This window comes from Notamacropus eugenii, chromosome 4 (genome assembly GCF_028372415.1).
Source record: "Notamacropus eugenii isolate mMacEug1 chromosome 4, mMacEug1.pri_v2, whole genome shotgun sequence".
Taxonomy (NCBI): domain Eukaryota; kingdom Metazoa; phylum Chordata; class Mammalia; order Diprotodontia; family Macropodidae; genus Notamacropus; species Notamacropus eugenii.
In genome coordinates this window covers 89,745,738-89,764,398 of record NC_092875.1, presented here as the reverse complement: position 1 = coordinate 89,764,398, position 18,661 = coordinate 89,745,738, and the positions used below count along the sequence as shown (strand labels likewise).

The window sequence follows — 18,661 nt, the reverse complement described above, 5'->3', positions numbered from 1 at the left end:
CCTCTCAATCCTCCTCACTTTCCTTCCAACTCACCTCAGTCTTCTCCCCCATTCTTCTCCCCCTCTCCCTTCTCCCCTTTCTCTCTCCCCTCCACTGTGATCCCTTCCCTTCCTTCTACCTTCTCTACTCTCTTCTTCTTTCCTTCTCCCTCCCCTCCTTCACCTCTCTCCCCTTCTCCCTTTCACTCCTCTCTCACCTCCTTCTCTTCCTCCCTCTTTCCTCTCCTCCCTTTCTTTCCTTTCTCTCTCCCGTCTCTTTTTCTTTTCTCCTCTCCCTCCTCTACTCCCTTCTCCCCATCCTTTCTCTTCTCGCCCCCTCTGTCCTCTCTTCCTCTCCCCCTCCTCTCCTCCTCCTCCTCCTCTCCCGATCCTCCGCCCCCTCTCTCCCCGCCTCGGTGTCAGCCCCACCTAGCCGGGTCCACCGAGGCGCGAGGCGCGGAGTCGTCCGGGCTTCCTAGAGCGTCCTAGAGGAAGTGCCGCGGGGGCGGGGCGTCCAGGGGCCCGGGGGCGGGGCTCGAGAGCGGCGGACACTTCCTGTCCGGGGCCGCGACTCAGCGTCCAGCAGGTGAGCAGCAGGGTCCCGGCCCAGGGGACGGGGTGGGTGGGTGCGGCAAGCAAGTCTCCCCGGCCCGGCAGGGCCCCCAGAGTGGGGTCGGGTGGAGGGGTCGCCGTGGGGCCGTGGCCGAGGAGGAAAGGGCGGCCCCGCCTCGCCCGTCCAGTTCCCTCCTTGGGGTGGGGGTTGAGGGATAGCCGGGCGCGCGGGCTGAGATCCGCCGCGCCCAACCCCCACGCGTGCCCCCTCTCCCCCACCGGACCCTGACTGCGTGCCCGAGGGTGGGAGCGCTCGGAGTCCCCGGCTGCCGCCCTCCCGGTGCCCACCCCGGCATATTCGTCCCTGCCCCAGTCCGGCCAAGCCCTAGTCCCTGCAGCGCCTCGGGAGCCCCCGAGAGCCTCCCCTGCCACCACCCCTGAAAGCAGGCTGCGGTGTGGTTGTACCAAATGAGGGAACTGAGGCTCTGAGAACAGAACGGACTTGCTGACAGCTCGCGTTAGAGCCGGGATGCCAATCCCAGGTCTCCTGACTCCGAGGCCAGGGCTTTTTTTCCATTGCTCTAAGCCAAGGCTGAAATGCTATTCTAAGTTGGCGCTGCCTTGAAGGATCCGTCTGCCAGACCCATTAATCCATAGAAAGGCCTGTGTGTATGTGTTTAAGAAAAACTGCACTGAAATCTAAGGCAGTATTTTTACTTCTTGCCACTTGCTGAACCACTGAATGTTTTTCTGATGTGACTGGGGCGTTTTTGTTTATTTTTTGAGTTTCAGTATATGTAGCAAGTAAGTAGATGTCCTGTATCAGTTTCTTCATCTGTAAAATGAGAGGGTTGAATTAAATCCGATGATCCCAAAGTCTCTTCCAGCTCTGCCATTGTATGATTCTAATACTGAAAGCTTGATAACTCTGACTCTTGAGCTTTATTAGTATGTCGAAACTTTCAGTTTCAACAGACATTTAGTATCCACTCTGTGAAAGGCACTGTGCCAGGTACTGAGGAAGATAGAAAATTTAGATAAAATACTTTTAGCCCTCATGGAGTTTAGAATGGGAATGTGATACAATAAAAGATAGAATGTATACCAGTGCTTAAGAGATACTTTGTAGCAGTAAATAGAGTTCTCATCTTTGGAGTCAGGAACCTCTGGATTCAAGCCCTGTCTCTGACACATTTTAGCTACCTGACAAAACTCAGTATCCCACAAAAGTTTCTACAACTAAAGTTTTAAAACTTAGTGGTCTGCAAGTGCATTAGTTAAGGAAATTTCCACAACCAGACCCTTCAAAAGAGGTGCATTGTTGTTCGGTTTAGTCCAACTCTTCTGTGACCCTATTTGGGGTTATCCGAGGTCACATCTGAACTCAGGTCTTGACTCCTGTTCCAGAACTTTATCCACTTCACCACCTAGCTGAAGTTTTACCACTTTTGGGTAGGAAGTGAAGAAATCATCCGGAAAGGTTTCATTAAGGAAATGATATTTAAACTTGACCCTATCTGTTGCCTTAGAGAAGTGAAGAGCAGCCTATTTTAGATGCGTTCCCCCCATACATCTTGCTAGCTGTGTGAAAATAGACAAGTGCCTTTATCTCATCTATAAAATGCAGATAGATAGCACCTCAAAGGGTTGTTGGATTGAATGAAAAGTATTACAAAAATGTCAATTAGTAGTAGCATGAATGATTGATGGGTGACAAATTTATTTTTCTGGCCTGCCTTTGACTCATATTGGCTATCTTAATGTGGAAAATTGACAGTCTCTCGGTGCTTCAGGAAACTCTTCAAGACCATAAGTTTCAGAATAGATGTCCTTCTTATTTGGTAGAGGAAGCTCCTTCCCTCAGAATTCCCTAAAGCAATAAAATCACAGGTCTGACAAAAAAAAAAGTGAGTCCTGTAGTCCACTGGACCTGATGTTTTAGCCTTTCATGATGCCATCCTCATCCTGCCACAATTTTCATTTTTCCCAGGTCTCAATTGTGCTACATCCTCAAGAAGGCTTCTTTAGGAAGATGGCAGACCTGGGGGGAGAACAGGAGTCACCTCCTGTTCCATCCCCCATCAGTTTTTCCTCACCTGGGATAACTCCTGGACCTCATCGCCACAAAGCACAGCTTCACCTCCATGATCATCAACATGGTACTCCCTTCAGCTATATCCTTCCCTACTCAGACAGCCTACTTTGTACTTTCCTTTCTATATCTACTTAATTGCCATCTTTAAACATGTTCCTTTTTTTGCTTTTCACTTCAGAAGTTAGCTAGTACTTGGCACATTGTAAGCCCTTAATAAATGCCTTTTCATTCATTCAGAGCCCTCCTCAGTTGCCACTTGCCATCCTGACTAGCCAGATAAAAGTAAGCAAGTACAAGGACAAAATGGTACATTTATGGCATTTGGTGCCAGTAAACTAAATCCAGGATGAGAATGGACTGGGTAGGCACAGGAAAAATAGAAAATCTGTGGTCACTGTTGACTACAAGCTTAGTAAGAGTCAGCCCTGAAATGCCATTGTGAAAAAAGCCAGTGGAATGCTGGGGTGTGTTAGAAGCAAATTCCTTGGCAGAGCCAAGAAGAGAATCTGGGCTTTATATCCCTCTTTCCCTGGTGGTGTAGTGAAAAGAACCCTGGACAAGAAATCAGGAGGTCCAAATTCCAGCCTTGACTCTGTGTAAGGCCTCACACATGCCTCTCCACCTCTCTTGGTGTCAGTTTTCTCATTAGTCCAAAAAGAGATAGAGTTTAGACTTGTTAATCTTAAGGCACTTTGCAGCACTGACATTCTTAGATTCTCTGAGTATAACATATACAGGCCAGAAAGTCATCTTTCCCTTAGAATCTGCATGCATTCTCATATAGTCAAGATACTTCAGTGCCTTCTGTGTATACCTACACTCCACTGGGAGAGATATAAACTTTAGATAATATTCCTAGATTGTTAGAAGTGGATGGAAACTTAGTGACCAACTAATACAACTCCCCTTCCTTCCTTCCTTCTTTCCCTCCACCCTTCCTTTCTTCCTTCCACCCTTCCTTTTTTCCTTCCTTCCTTTTTTCCTTCTTTCCTTCCTTCCTTCCTTTCTTCTTTCCTTCCTTCCTTCCTTCCTTTCCTCCTTTCTTTCTTTCTTCCTTTCTCTCTTCCTCAGCTGAGGAAACTTAGATTCAGAGAGGTCAAGTGACTTGCCCACAGTCACAGCTCTTCAGGAGCATCTTTGCATGACCAAACAGTAGAAACTGTGTATCCTGGTTTGGTGCTCTTTCCTTTTCATTATACTTCTCCCAAGAAATTAGACTCCATTGATCCTCAAAGAGCTTACTAGTAGTTAGTTAGGCCTTTACCAAGAGTACCTTGTCTCATTTTATTCAACACATGTCAAAAGGAATATGGAAGAAAATGATAGAGGTCCTTTAGAAGAGGTAAAAAATGGTTCCGGAATGTGGAAAACATTGTGGTTTGAGGAAGGGAGAGGGTGTACAATTATGCATATAATTTTTACGCACTGTCTTTGGTTTTATTGTTTAATATTCCACAAAAGTTAACTATTTCTATATTTCATCTTCCTTGCAAATTTGCTGGGTGTTAGCTGAAACCTGAGTTTTAAAATTTTTACATTTCTCTTATTTAGTGATTTGAAACAACTTTCCATGTGGTTGTTAATAGTTTGTAGTTCTTTTGAGGACTGATTGTTCGTATCTTTTGACCACTATCTATTGAGGAAGCCTCTTATTCATATATTTGTACTAATCCCTGTATAGTTTAGATATCAATCTTTAACTGAAATGTTTCATGTAAAAATTTATTCCCAATAATGATTTCCCTTCTTATACTAGCTGCACTGATTTTGTTCACACAAGAATTTTTCATTTTATCTTTTGTGATCTCTGACATCTGGTGTTTGATGAAGAATTCTTCCCATAGTTATAGTTGTTAAAGGTACCTTCATCTTTTTTCCTCCAGATTTCTATGTCACCTTTAGGCTACTTTCCATTTGGAACTTATGGTACAAAATGCTTGTATTTTCACTTTAAAAATTAATTTTTATGTGCAATATGCCTATAGCAGCTTATTTATTACTCTGTATATATTCCCTCCTGTTCTCTGGCTATTCATCTCTGCATTAATGTATTTTTACTTTTATATGTTTGTAGTTATGGATTCATGGTATTATGTAGAAGATATGTACATTGCTCTGGTTCTTCAGGTAGTTCGATCTCTTTGAAGATTTGCTTATAAGTAAATGAATTCATTCTTCATATGATCAAATTGTATTCTTTTAATAATTAGAGTCATTCAGAGGTGTAATGGCAATCTTAGAAAATAGTAATTCCACTTCCCTGGAAGTCTTCAGACAAATACTAAATGACCTTTTGTCAGTAGTAAAGAAAAGGCTTGTTCAGATGGAAGTAGGTGACCTTAGGGTCTCTTCTGATTCTGAGATTCTGGAATTCATTGTGATTCATATTGCATTGATATGCCATGAGCTGTTGGGTATTTACCTTGTTTCTGGCTCCTTATAGTTATAATGCTACTCTGTATAGTTTTGAATGGGTAGCTTTTTTTACTCTAATCAATAATTTCCTAATTGTCAAATCTAATGTCCTTTCTCAATTCTCATCCCTCTTGATCTCTCTTTAGCATTTGATGCTGTTGATCATTGTTTTCTCCCTAATCTTCTCTTCTGTCATGGTGGTTTCCTCCTACATGTCTGACGGATCCTCTGTTTCCTTTGTGGGATCTTCATCTAGATCATGCCCAAGGCTCTGTCCAGGGCCCTCCTCTCCCTCTCCACTATTTTTCTTAGTAAGCTCATCAGCTTCCATGTATTCAATAATTCTCTATATGAAGATGATTCTTAGATTTGTTTACCCAGATCTAATGTCTCTCCTGACCTCTGATGTCATAATTACAATTGCCTGTTGGATATCTTGATCTGGTTGACCCACAGGCAGTGTACACTTAATAAGTCCAAAATTGAACTCAGTATCTTTATCCCCAAACCCTCATCTCTTTGTAACTTAATTATTATTGAGGAAGTTACCATCCTTTTAGTCACGCAGGCTGTTAACCTAGATTTCTCACTGTTGTACCCTGTTGCCAATCTGTTGCCACGTCCAATTGATACTACCTTTGTACAATCCCCTTCTCACCTCTAACACTACCATCGCCCTTGTGCAGGCCCTGCTCATTGGTCTCCCTGCCTCAAGTCTCTCCCCTCCATCCATCCTCCACTTAGTTTTTTAAATTTTATTTTATTTGTTTCAGTCAGCAAAAATATTCTTTCTCACATCCCCACTCCAACTCAATCCCACTCGAGAACAAAAATCTCATTACAAACATCAATCAGTCAATCAATAAACATTTATTAAGCACCTACTATGTGCCAGGTACTGTGCTAAGGGCTAGGGATATACAAAAACAGATGAAAGGTAGTTTTTGCCCTCAAGGAGCTTACAGTCTTATGGGGAAGACAACATGCAAACAAATATCTACAAAGCAGGCTACAATACATGATAAATACAAAGGGAAAGCTTTAGAATTAAGAGGGATTGGGGAAGTAAAAGATAGTAACTCTAATAAAAGATAGGATTTTAGTTGGGATTAAAGAAAGCTAAAGAAGTTATCAAGTAGAACTAAGGAGGAAGAATATTCCAGGCATGAGAGACAACTAGAGAAAATGCCCTGAGCCAAGAGATGGAGCATCTTGTTTGTGGGAAGCTAGGAGGCCAGTGTCTATGGATCAAAGAATATGTGTCAGGAGTGAGGTATGAGAAGACTGGAAAGATAGGAAAGGACTAATTTATGAAAGACTTCAACTGCCAAACAGGAACATTTTGTATTTTATCCTTGAGGCAATAGGGAGCCATTGAAGTTTATTGAATAGGAAGTAGCATGATTGAACCTGTGCTTTCAAAAATCACTGACTGAATGGAGGATGGATTAGCGTGAAGAAAGTGTTCAAGTAGGCAGACCCATCATCAGCTTGTTAGAATAGTCCAAGCATATGGTGAGGAGGGCCTTCACTGGAGTGGTGGCAGCGTCCAAGGAAAGACTTATCCAAGAGATGATGCAATGGTGAAATTGACAGGCCTTGTCAACAGCTTAGATATGGGGGATGAGAGATAGTGAGGATGATTCCTCGATTGCAAGCCTAAGGGACTGAGATGGTGTGCTACAGTAATAGGGAAGGTAGGAGGAGAGGAGGATTTCGGGGAAAAGATGATTAGTTCAGTTTTGGGAATATTGAGTTTAAGATGTCTACTGAACATCCAGTTTGAGATGTCTAAAAGGCATCTTTCAAAAGAGGTGTGAGAATAGAAGTCAGCAGAAAGTTTTGGACAGGATAACTAGATTTGAGAATCATTTGCATAGAGATGGTAATTGAATCCATGGGAGCTGAGGAGATCACCAAATGGAGTAGAGGGAGGAAAGAAGATCCTGAGTGGAACTCTGTCACCCACAGTTATAGGGCATGATCTGGAAGAGGATGTCACAAAGGAGACAGAAGGAGTGGCCAGGTAGGTAGAAGGAGAACCAGAAGAGAAAAGGATCATGAAAACCTAGAGAAAAGAAAGTATCAAAGAGTAGAGAATGATTAACAGTGTCAAAAGCTGCAGAGAGGTCAGGGAAAATAAGAACTGAGAAAAACGCCATTGGATTTGGCAACTAAGAGATTAGTAACTCTGACGAGTTCAATCAAAACAAACTTCTGGACTGGCCATGTTCAAAATAATTGGACTCATTCTTCATTCCAAGTCTTTTCACCCCTCTGTCAGGAAATGAGTATCATATTTCATCATTAGTCCTTTGGAATTGTGCTTAAGAGTTGCACCAATAAGAGTTCGTAATTCTTTCATAGTTGTTTACCTTTACCACATTGTTGTCATTGTACAAAATGTTTTCCTGCTTCTGTTCGCTTCACTCCATATTAGTTCATAAAAGGATTCCCAGATTTCTCTGAAACCCTCTCCTTCAGCATTTCTTACAAAACAGTAATATTCCATCACACTTATGTATGCTAACTTTCTCATCCATTTCCCAATTTATGAGTACCTCCTCATTTCCCTTCTTTACCACTTCAAAAAGAGCTATAAATATTTTTGTACATCCTTAGTTTGTTTTCCTTAGGACTAATCCTAATCTATCCTCTCTCTAATTCTTTTTCCTCCCTTCTCAGTTCATTTTCCTGTTGAGTGAAGTGTATTTCTGCACTCAACTCTGTGTGTGTGTGTGTGTGTGTGTGTGTGTGTGTTGTCTTGCTTCCTTTGACTAGTTAAGATGATAGTGAGGTTCAAGTGTCATTCATTCCTCACCACCCACTCCTTGTTTGTATATATGTCTACTTGTGTACTCTGATTATGTGAGGTAATTTTCCCTAACTTTCCTTTCCTTTCTCCCTCCCCGGTGTATTCTTCTTCCTCTTCCTTTCCATCCCTTCAGATCATCAAGACATAACAGAACCACTGGCCATGTCTACTTAGAATCCCTCTATGCCCCCTGATGATGTTAGGGTTCAGAGGAGGCAAATGTATCATCTTCCATAGTAGAATGTAAGTAGTTTATTCTTGTTTAGTCCCTTATGATTGAACTTTTGTGTTTATCTGTTAATGTTTTTCTTCAGTCACACTCAGCATTTGAACCTGAAATTTCTCTATAACTTTGTCTTTTCATTAGGAATTCTTTAAATTATCTGTTTCCTTAAAGGTCCATTTTTCCCCCTGTAGCATTATATACTCAGTTTTGCTGGATAAGTTATTCTTGCAGGTAAGCCCATATTTTTTTCCTTCTGAAATATTGTGTGCCAAGGTATCTGCTACTTTATTCTAGTAACTTTTAAATCATGTATGATTTTGACTGTGACTTTTCTTTCCTTTTGGCTGCTTGCAGTATTTTTTTTTCTTTGACCTGGAAATTCTGGATTTTGGCTATGATGTTCCTGGGAGTTTTCATTTGGGGACTTTTTCCAGAGCTCACTTTGCTTTCTGATTCTAAGAAACTTGGGCAATTTTCTTTTAAGATTTCTTGAAATGCCATGTCTAGCCCCACCCCACCTTTCTTTTCTTTTTTTTTTTTCGTCATGGCATTCAGGTTATTCTTCAGTGATTCTTAAATTTTTTTCCTAATCTGTTTTCCAAGTCAGTTTTGCTTTTGTATAACATATCTTACATTTTCTTCTTTATTTTCAGTCTTTTGACTTTGTTTTAATATTTCTTCTTTCCTCACAAAATCATTGACTTCTATTTGGTCCGTTCTAATTTTTAGGGAATTTGTTATTTGGACAAAGTTTTGTATGTCTTACACCAACCAGTTAGTTCCCTTTCCAATTCTTTCTGCCCTAGCTCTCATTTTTTTTCATATTTTTTCCCTCAAGCACCCTAACTCCATTTATAAAAAAATATTTTTAGACCTTTTTTTTCATTCTTCATCTCTCTGTGTCTAAGCTGTTTTCCTTTGAGGCTTTGCTTGTAGGTGTTTTGGAATCATTGCCTTCTAGGTTTGTGTCTTGAACTTCTCTATCATCATATTACATCTTTATGGTGGGATTCTCTTTTTGTTTGCTCATTCTTGCCTATTTCCTGACTTTGGACTTGGTGGGGCTGGGCTCTATCGCATTTCTGGAGGAAAGATCTGGGCTGGTCCTATTTTTTTTAATGTTAATTTTTAAAATTTTTTATTAATTTATTTATTTTTAGTTTTCAGCATTCACTTCTATAAGTTTTAAATTTCCCCCACCTCTCTCTGAACCGCCTCCTCAAGACAGCATGCCATCCAGTATAGGCTCTATATATACATTCCTATTAAACATATTTTCACTTTAGTCATGTTTTATAGAAGAATTAGAACGAATGAGAGGAACAATAAGAAAGAAAAAACACAAAGAGCAAATAGCATCCTTCAATCTGCATTCAGACGCCATAGTTCTTGCTCTGGATGTGGATGGCGTTTTCCATTGTGAGTCCTTTGGAATTGTTTTAGATCCTTGCATTGCTGAGAAGAACTAAAAGTGTATCAAAGTCAGTCCTTGTACACTGCGGCTGTTACTGTGTGCAATGTTCTCCTGCTTCTGCTTACTTCAATCAATATCAGTTCAGATAAGTCTTGATAGGTTTTTCTGGAGTCCACCTGTTCATCCTTCCTTATAGCACCATAGTATTCCATTACATTCACATGCCACAGCTTGTTCAGCCATTCCCCAGTTGATGGACATCTTCTCTCGGCTGGCCCTATTGATGCTCTGTTGGTGAATGGAGTATTGTCCTGATCCAGGATTTCAGATAAAGGCTAGGGACCTGCAAGCTTTCAGTGCCCCCAAAGTGGTTTCAATCCAGGACAAAGTCTGACTGCTTGCTGCTCTCCTTGTCTGATCTTTGCAAATTTCTTACCTTGGTTTGGGACCAAGTCATGGTAGACTGCTGTTAGATTCAGGTTCTGTCCTCCAGCTAGAAAATTCTGTTGGTTCAGTGACAGAATTGTAGGCTTCCTTTTGGGCTGGAATTCCTTCCTTGCTTATTCCTCTATAGACTGGGCTAGGCACTGGAACTGAGACTCTGCTCTGCTTTAGGGATCTGAGCCACACTACTACTGCTGACTCCTCCACTTCATTCTTTCTTGATACATGGCCCAGTGCCTTCTCAGCCAGGAACACGATCCCCATGCTCTGGTCCCCTTTTCGGTCTGCCTTGGATATGTGATCTAGAACTGATTGGTAGGTAACAAAGCTGCCAGTTGGCTCCTTTTCTCATCTCAGTGTCCTGGTATGAATCTGATGATGATGTAGTGTGAGCCTAGGACTTTGTCTTACCATATGCACTGGTGTGCTCTACACATGAAGTGCTCCTTGATCTACTCATTCCTAATGTCTAAAGACCTTTCTGTCTCCTTATGCCAGCTTGGATTGGATAAATGACTCATTGTGACTTTTTTCTGACTTTATCCATCAGAATTTAATCTGATTTTCTAAATCTCTTTGAAGGAGTTTTGTGGAGAGGAGCTTGGCTGTCCTGCTTCATACTATTCTGCCATCTTGGCTGTCCTCCACTTAGTTTTCAGATTGATTTTCCTAAAGTACTGGTCTGATCATGTCACACACCCCCAACTTAATAAATTTTAGTGGTTTCCTGTTATCTCCAAGATCAAATATAAAATCCAGTTCAGTTTTTAAAGCCCTTCACAACCTAGTGCCTGTCTGCCTTTCCAGCCTTCTTACACCTTCCTCCTCCCTTCCAGCTTCCTTGCTGTATCTTTAATGAGACATTCTATCTCTTGACTCTCCCCCATGCCTGACATTCTCTCCTTCCTCATCTCCACCTCCGAACATTCCTGACTTCCTTCAAGTCTCAACTAAAGTACAACCTTCTTCAAGAAGACTTTCAGGCAGTCAATCAACAAGCATTTTTTGTAGTCACTGTGTTGGAGTCAGTGTGTGCTCTGTGCCAGACATTCTGCTAAGTGCTGGGGATACCAAGAAAGGAAAAAGACAGTCTCTGCTCTCAAGGAGTACAGTCTAATGAGGGAAACAATATTCAGGCAAGTATGTGTAAACAAGATACGTGCAGGATAAATTGGAGATAGCTAGCCGAGGGAAGGCACTAGCATTGGAATGGATTAGGAAAGGCTTCCTGAAAAAAGATTGACTTCAGCTGAGACTTGAAGGAAGGAAACCAGAGTAGCCAAGAGGGTGGAGTTGAGGAAGGAGAGAAGGCCCTGCAAGGGGACCAATCACTGAAAAGTGACAGGCAGGAGATAGAGTCTCTTGTGTGAGGAGTAGCAGAGTCTGATATCACCGTATCAGAGAACAAAAGGGTGAATAAAATACAAGAATGGTAAGGGAGGAAGACACCAAGTTATGAAGCATTTTGAACACCAGGCAGTATTTTATATTTGATCCTGGAGGGAATAGGGAGATACTAGAGTTTATTGAGTAGGGTAGAAGGATGACATGGTCAGACTTGTCCTTTTAGAAGAAAACTTTGGCAGCTTAGCAGAGGATGGACTAGAGTGGTAAAAGACTTGAGGCAGGAATACCAACTAGAAGGCTATTGCAGTAGTTCAGGTATGAAATGATGAGGGCCTGTACCAGGGTAGTGGTGGTGTCAAAGGAAATAAGGAGTTATATCTGAGAGAGAGATGTCCACAAAGGTAGAAATGACCTTTTGCAAAAAACCTTTTCCATAGACTACTGTAGGATTCAGTTACTTTTAGCCCCCTGGGAAGCTCTGATTCAGTCTCTGAACTGCAGGTTCCCCCTTGGTCCTGCCCTGGTTATTCCATAGCAGGCTTTATCCTAGGGTGGAAACTAGAAAGGAGACCCTGCTCTTTTCCTGGGCTCAGAGCCACACAGCAACCATTCACTTCTAAATTTGTTCCTCAATCAGTACACAGGTAAGACCTGTGACTGCTCCTCTCTAACCCACCCAGGTACAGGTTGCCTTTTGAGTCTGCCCTAGATCTGTGACCCAAAACTTTGTAGAGAGCAACAGAGCTACCAGATAGTCCTCATTCCTATAACCTGCACTATTTCAGGGACTCCTTACAACCTCTTGCTTTTCCATGCTTCCTGCCATGGTGCATAGTGGCCTCAGCAGCACTAGAATGCTCCCCATGGCTCACTTTTGTCCATACCCCCTTCCTATTGTGATTCACCGTGATTTGTTTGTCTTGGATTTCCCTATGAAGAATTCGATCTAGTGGTTTTCTAGATGTCTGTAGAGGAGGTTTGGTACAGATGGGCTGTACTTTCTACAACTTGACTCAACTACTTTGCTTGACCCTAGAGGATAGAATTGGAAACAGTAGGCAAATACTATAAAGATGCAAATTTTAGCTTGATTTAAGGGAGAAGTTCCTAACAATTAGTCTTATCCACAAGTGAAGTAGACTCCCTTAGGAAGTAATAGGCTCTCTTTTACTGGAACTCTTCACTGGTTCTTTGTCAGGGATATTGTAGAGCAGTAGTTTTTAGACTGGGATCCATAGATCCCTGAGGGGTCCATGGATAGGTATTAGGAAATTCTGTAAACTTGAATGAGAAAAAAAATACATCTTTATTTTAGTATAATTGTTTTCCTTTATAATCTTATATATTTTATACATTTAAAAACAATTCAGAGAAGGAATTCATAGACTTAACCAGACTGCTGGGGTGGGGATGGGGGGAAGGGAGGTCCATGACATAGAAAAGGTTAAGAATCTCTGTTGTAGAGAGATTCCTGCTTAGATATTGGTTAGACCAGAGGTCTTTTTAGGTCTATTTCAACTTTGAGATTCTGTGAGGCAGAGACAAGTTTTTTCTCAGGATCACAATACTGAATGTATAAGGAATTCATTTGCTAGACAAATTTGCTTTGTGTTGGGCCCTATGTCCTGTGTTAAAGATTATTCAAAAGGGATTAGACACAGTCCTGGCCCTATAAAGCAAAGTGTGATATGTCCCATAGTAGTTTTGGAGCTCAGGGGAAGAAAGTGTCAAACCTGTTCAGAAGACTTTGGAGCGTGAGGGACATTTGAGCTTTGTCTGTTTGTAAGCATAGGACTTGGAGTTGGGAAGGACTCTGATTCCAAGATGAAGACCAGTTCAGTTAGTTGAAGTGTCTCTGGGTATAGAGAGTATTAGAATCTTGCATGTCCATCTTCTGTAGCTCTCTGATCACTGTCGCCAGCATCTGTGGCTTCTAGTGTGTAGTATGGCAGAAAAAGCACTTGACTAAAGGTAGGTAGAAGGAGGCCTGCTTCTACAGGTTGTTGTATGATTTTGACTTAGTCGCTTCACCTTTTAGAGATAAATTGTAAAATGGGAGAAATAATACTGATAGTAGCTGGAATGTGTATAGAGCCTTCAAGTTTGCAGGGGGCTTTATATTTGGTATCTTATTTGATTGAATCTCTGTCCTATCTCCTTCATGGTGCTTTTGTGAGGATTGTGCTACACAGCGAATACAAAAATCCTCTGAGAAGTGTTATATAAACATAAACTTTTACTGTGTTTATTCCAGCCAAGCTTCCAGTGGTTTTTTTTTAGCCCTTGCCTTCTCACTTGGGCTTCCCACAGCCCATCAGCCAGGAATGCTTTGATGATGAGGTTGACAAAACTCTCAAGTGGGTCACAGACAGAACTTGAAGAGTTTCTTCCCTCCAAGATCCTCAAGAAGACAATGGGTGGCTTCTCTGGGGCTTTAGCCCTGTATAGAAGCTAAAGCCTGGACCAGATGAGCTTTCTGACCAAACCCTAGGAGACCAGTCTGTATAATATGCATTCACTTTTTATGATATTGTCCTATAAACTGCCACTTAGTGATCATGACTACCTTTTGAAAATCTGGATCATCGGGCTTAATTTTTAATCTCCCTTCCTTGTTCTCTTCAGTCAGTCTCACCTCCCCAGAACCTTTTTATTCCTTTCCTCCTTTCCTCTCTGCATATTGTGCTTATCTCAGGCTGGCACATAACTGTAGCAGCTCCTCCCACTATCACTTCTGACTACCACCCCCTGCATTCCATATCATGATAGATTTTTCTTTGAATGCACAAAGACTGAGTGGGTGTATCTTTCTGCCACATTTTTAGAGAATCTAATTTCATATTCTCTGTGTCTTTTGCCCCACAGATGCAATTAGAGCCTTAGAATATGAGAGCTGGAAAAAACTTTTGAGATCATTTGGTAATGATGATGTTAATAAACCCCTTTCTTAAAAATAATGTTTCATAATTTACAAGTGCTTTCCACAGAACAGCTCCATGAGACTAGTAGTGTAAGTATTACCCTCGTTGTTTCTCTTTTTTCAGATGTGAAAACTATCTCTGAGAGATTATAGCAGAGTGACCAAATAGTATCAGAATCAGGGTTCTATTCTAGATCTTATTCCAAGTCTAGTACCAGTACCTCAGCCAGCCTCTCTAATCCTATCTCTCCCCCATCCCCTTTTCAAATCATTTTAGGAGGCCAGATTTAGAATTGGAAGGGTTCATAGAGGCCATCTAGACCAAGATTAAGAGACTTGCCAAGGTCTCTTACACATAGTTTGTGGCAGAGCTGGGCTTCAAACCTGGATCCTCAGATGCTAAATCCAGTGATCGGGATATATTTTCTCATGAAATCACAGTCTCATGGTTAATCAGAATCTTAGAGTTGGAAGGGAATATGTAGAGCTCATGTAATCCAATCACTGCCTGCTTGAGCTCCCCAAACAATGTCCTTAAGAACCCCAAGTCTTGAATCTCAGTCCAGGAATCTTTGTATTGTTTGTCTTTAGAACCACTAATAGAAGTCTAACAGCCAGTTGTGGTTGAGCTCAGCAAGAAAGGTAACATTCCAACCCTGCTCAGTCACCTCTGAAAGGAACTGAAGCCTCTCCTATGACCCAGAGCTTCTCTAGACATGTGCCTCTTGGGGGTGTGAAAATAATGATGGCAATAGTTTCAACACATTTGTCAGCTATCTATTTCTTCTCAGCCCTGGGTACTTACACAGTATAGAAGTGACACAGTTCCTTATATTTATTATGCCCTAATAGAGGCATAAGATATAGTGGGTTAAGTACATCAGAAGGGTGAAAAACAGAGTGCTGCATGGGATTTTGAGTTGGAAAGAACCTTGAGATAATTTATGTAGTTGGCATGCTTCCCCAATGAAGACTTGAGCCCATCTTCTAAATCTAATACTTGTTCTGGTCATTATTGATTGGGGGAGATCAAGGGAGGTTCCTTGGAGGAGGTCACATTGGCCTTGGTGACACAGACATTCTAGGGAATTGAGATAGAATCCTGACAGATATGTATCAGGGACAGATGGACCACATGAGAAGAAAGGACATTAGTCATAGAGTTTAGATCTGGAAGGATCCATGAGATTATCTAGTCCAACCCCTTCATTTTACAGATGAAACCCATGTAGAAAGAACCCCATAGAGAGTAAAGAGGAATCTGTTTTCCAGAAAGCTTTTATGGGTCTTGTGAGGCAGGGCTGAGATCTTGGAGGAATTACTTCACTTCTCCTGATTCCTCCACTGTGGGGTGAGGAAATGGCTATAAATATATTTACATACACATATGCATATTTTTATTTCCTTTGCATTCACTGATTCAGGCCTTCACTGGGTCCATGCTTTCATAATCACCCCAGTACAAATTCTTGCCCAAGTCTTTCCTTAAATCTTTTCCACCATAGAGAATCTATTCAGTGATCTACAGGTTGTCTCTGCTATTTTTTAAAAAGTGTTTTTGCTCATTTCAGTACAACAGTTAAACCCTTGCTTGCTTTTATTTCTGACTATAAGTGTCCTTCATGTTCTCCTTTTTGGGAACACAAGCCCTCTCTGGAAACACCACAGCCTCTTTGTACCCATGCATTTGCCTGTATTTTTTCTTCCATGCATTTTTCCATTTTCACTTGGGTAATTTGCAATTTTGATCTGAGATTCTACATTCCATAATTAACAGCTGTAAAAGCATCAGTGGGAGAATGAGATTTTTTTTTTGGTCCATACCTGTGATTTCATCAATATAGGGAATTCCTCATCTAAAACTCTCTCCACTGATGCAGTTTGGAAAATTATCAGAAATGTAATTTTTAGCCAGTTTTGTAGGACTCAAAGAGTTTAAGTGACATTGAACTTAGACCTACTGCTTCTGAAAGAATGTTGGTATTTTAAAAATGGATTTTTATGACAGGGAGTAAGCTCTGGGCCATTGAAAGTACTGTGGCCATTTCCCATGTGTGATCCATCTCCCTGTTATTTTCACTTCTGGGGCCCAGGTCATTGCCTATCTAATTTACCTATCCAAAATATAGTGACTTAGAGACTATTTCATCAAATGGCACGTTATGAACTGGGTTATATGGATTCTCCATCCACTTGGTCTTTCCTGTATGGAATACTAGGCTAATCTGTTTTGAATGGCTGTGGAGGTCTTGTAGTATTCCAAGTCTCTATGCAGTTAGCCTAGTATCTCCAGATAGGAACATCTTGATGACATCTGTTTGTATTTTCCATAATACATCTTCCATGACAGTGACAAAGCACCTTTTTCAAGCATATATTTCCCTTTTTGATGCCTCATTTGATTTTAATACTGAGCAGGTCATTGAACAAAGTTGTCTCTGTGGTTGAATCTGTTGTGGGAATCTGCTAGATTTTAATATGTACATGAAGACATTGTTGGATGAAGCCTTTAAAACTTTTGGTTTTAACAAATCAAATGCTTTTGTAATCAACCAGTAAATACAGAGAGATCTTACAGTCTCTACACTTTTTACAAGGCCTGTATGCTGTGACAATGTAGTCTACTTTACACAGTTGTCTATAAAAGACTGCCTGTTGTCTTCTTATATAAACCATACTCATAATACTTGTTGTGATCTTTTCCATTCTTTCAAAACCTATCTGAGAAACATCTTGAAAATCAATCCTGAGTGCCTTTTAAACTCAGGGATCAAAAATATAACTTAAGCCATCTGTCATTGTAGTAACAAAGTAAGATTCATGCCCTGGGGAGGAGCTTAGGTTGCCCAGACTTTCCTGCAAATGATGGAATAAATAATAAAGCATTTATCAAGCACCTTCTATGTTATAAGTGCTCTCCTGGAGATATAAAACAGCTTAGGTTCTAATGGAAAACAACACAGAAAGGGGAATTAGAAATGTGTGGAGAAGGTGTTCATATGATGGCATGGTCTGAAAATGGTTGGGATGTGATGCAAAGGTTTGATTCCAAGCAAGATGAGGAGGTAGTTCCCTTCTCTGAGCTCAGAGACCCAATAGCAGATGCCAGGTGTTTCTGGTGGGGAAGGGTTGAGGCCAGGAAATGATGCACACATTCTCTGGAGCATCCCCGGAGCTTTGGGAAAAGGAAGCCTCAAAACTTTTCTGAAAAAAAAAAGTCAGTTTGGTGAGTCATATTCTTTTCAACCCAAAATCCCATGAGCTCATCTCTTCTTCTTTCTGCCTTTCCCTCCAGTCTCTGACATAGGTGATCCTTCTCTCCAAGGCCAGACCTTTTTCATGTGCTCTTGATCCCATCCCTTCCTGTCTTCTCTAGCAAATGGTATCCTTGGTCATTCATCTCTGCTCTTTTTCAGATCTTCAACCTCAATTAACTAATTCCTTTTCTACTGCCTTCAAACATATCCAACCCTCATCCATCCTTAAAAAACTGCTTCACTATGCCTTACCATCCCCATAAGCCTTATCTCACTTATCCCTTATCTCTCTCCTTATCTCACCTCTCTTTTTCAGCCAAACTCCGAAAAAGTTGTCCAAACTCACTTGCTTTCACTTCTCCTCTCACTCTCTTGGTAAATCTGCAGTCCTGCTTCCAATCGCATGACTCATTGATCTTTGCCGTTATTACTAATGATCATTGCCAAATCTTGCGGTCTTTTCTCATTCCTTCCTAATCCTTCCCAGCCTATCTGTATTAGACACTACTGACCACCTTCTCATCCTGAAAACTCTTTTGGGTTTTCATAACTTTACTCTCTCCAGGTTTACCTCCTTTGTGTCTGGCTACTCCTTCTCAGTTTCCTTTGCTGGTTCATCTTCCATTTCACACTCCCTTACTTTGAGTTCTATTCTGGCCCCTCTATGTGTCTTCTAGATACTTTTTGTGGTAACTTCCTCAGTTCCCATCTTTTAACTATCATTGCTATGCAGATCATTCACAGATCTAAATATCCAACCCCAGTGTTTATCCAGAGTTTCAGTTCCACATCACCTATTCCACATCACTTATCACTTAAGAGACATCTTAAACTCAACATGTCAAAAACTGAATTTTCGATCTTTCCTCCTAACCTCTCCTCCTTCTGAACTTTGCTATATCTCTCCAAGTTACCTCCACTCTTACAGAGTCTCAGATTTGAATTTCATCCTATCCCTAACAACTCAAGTCTCTCATATCCAGTCAGTTGCCATATCTTGCTAATTCTACTTTCACAACATCTCCCACATCCACCTCTTCTCCTACAGCTACGACCTTAATTTAAGCCATAGTCTCCTTTGGCCTAGATTACTGCAACAACTTTCTAATTGATCCCCCTGCCTCAAGTCTCTCACCCCTCTCTAACACTTTGTTGCCAAAGTAATTCTCCGTAAGTTTCTAGCAGTTCCAGTGACTT

At 41.3% G+C, this 18,661-nt stretch overlaps 1 pseudogene; it reads left to right on the top strand.

Annotated features, from left to right (window-relative positions):
- The first annotated feature begins 504 nt into the window (after positions 1 to 504).
- Positions 505 to 18,661, top strand: part of LOC140500373 (uncharacterized) — a 56,136-nt pseudogene continuing 37,979 nt past the window's right edge.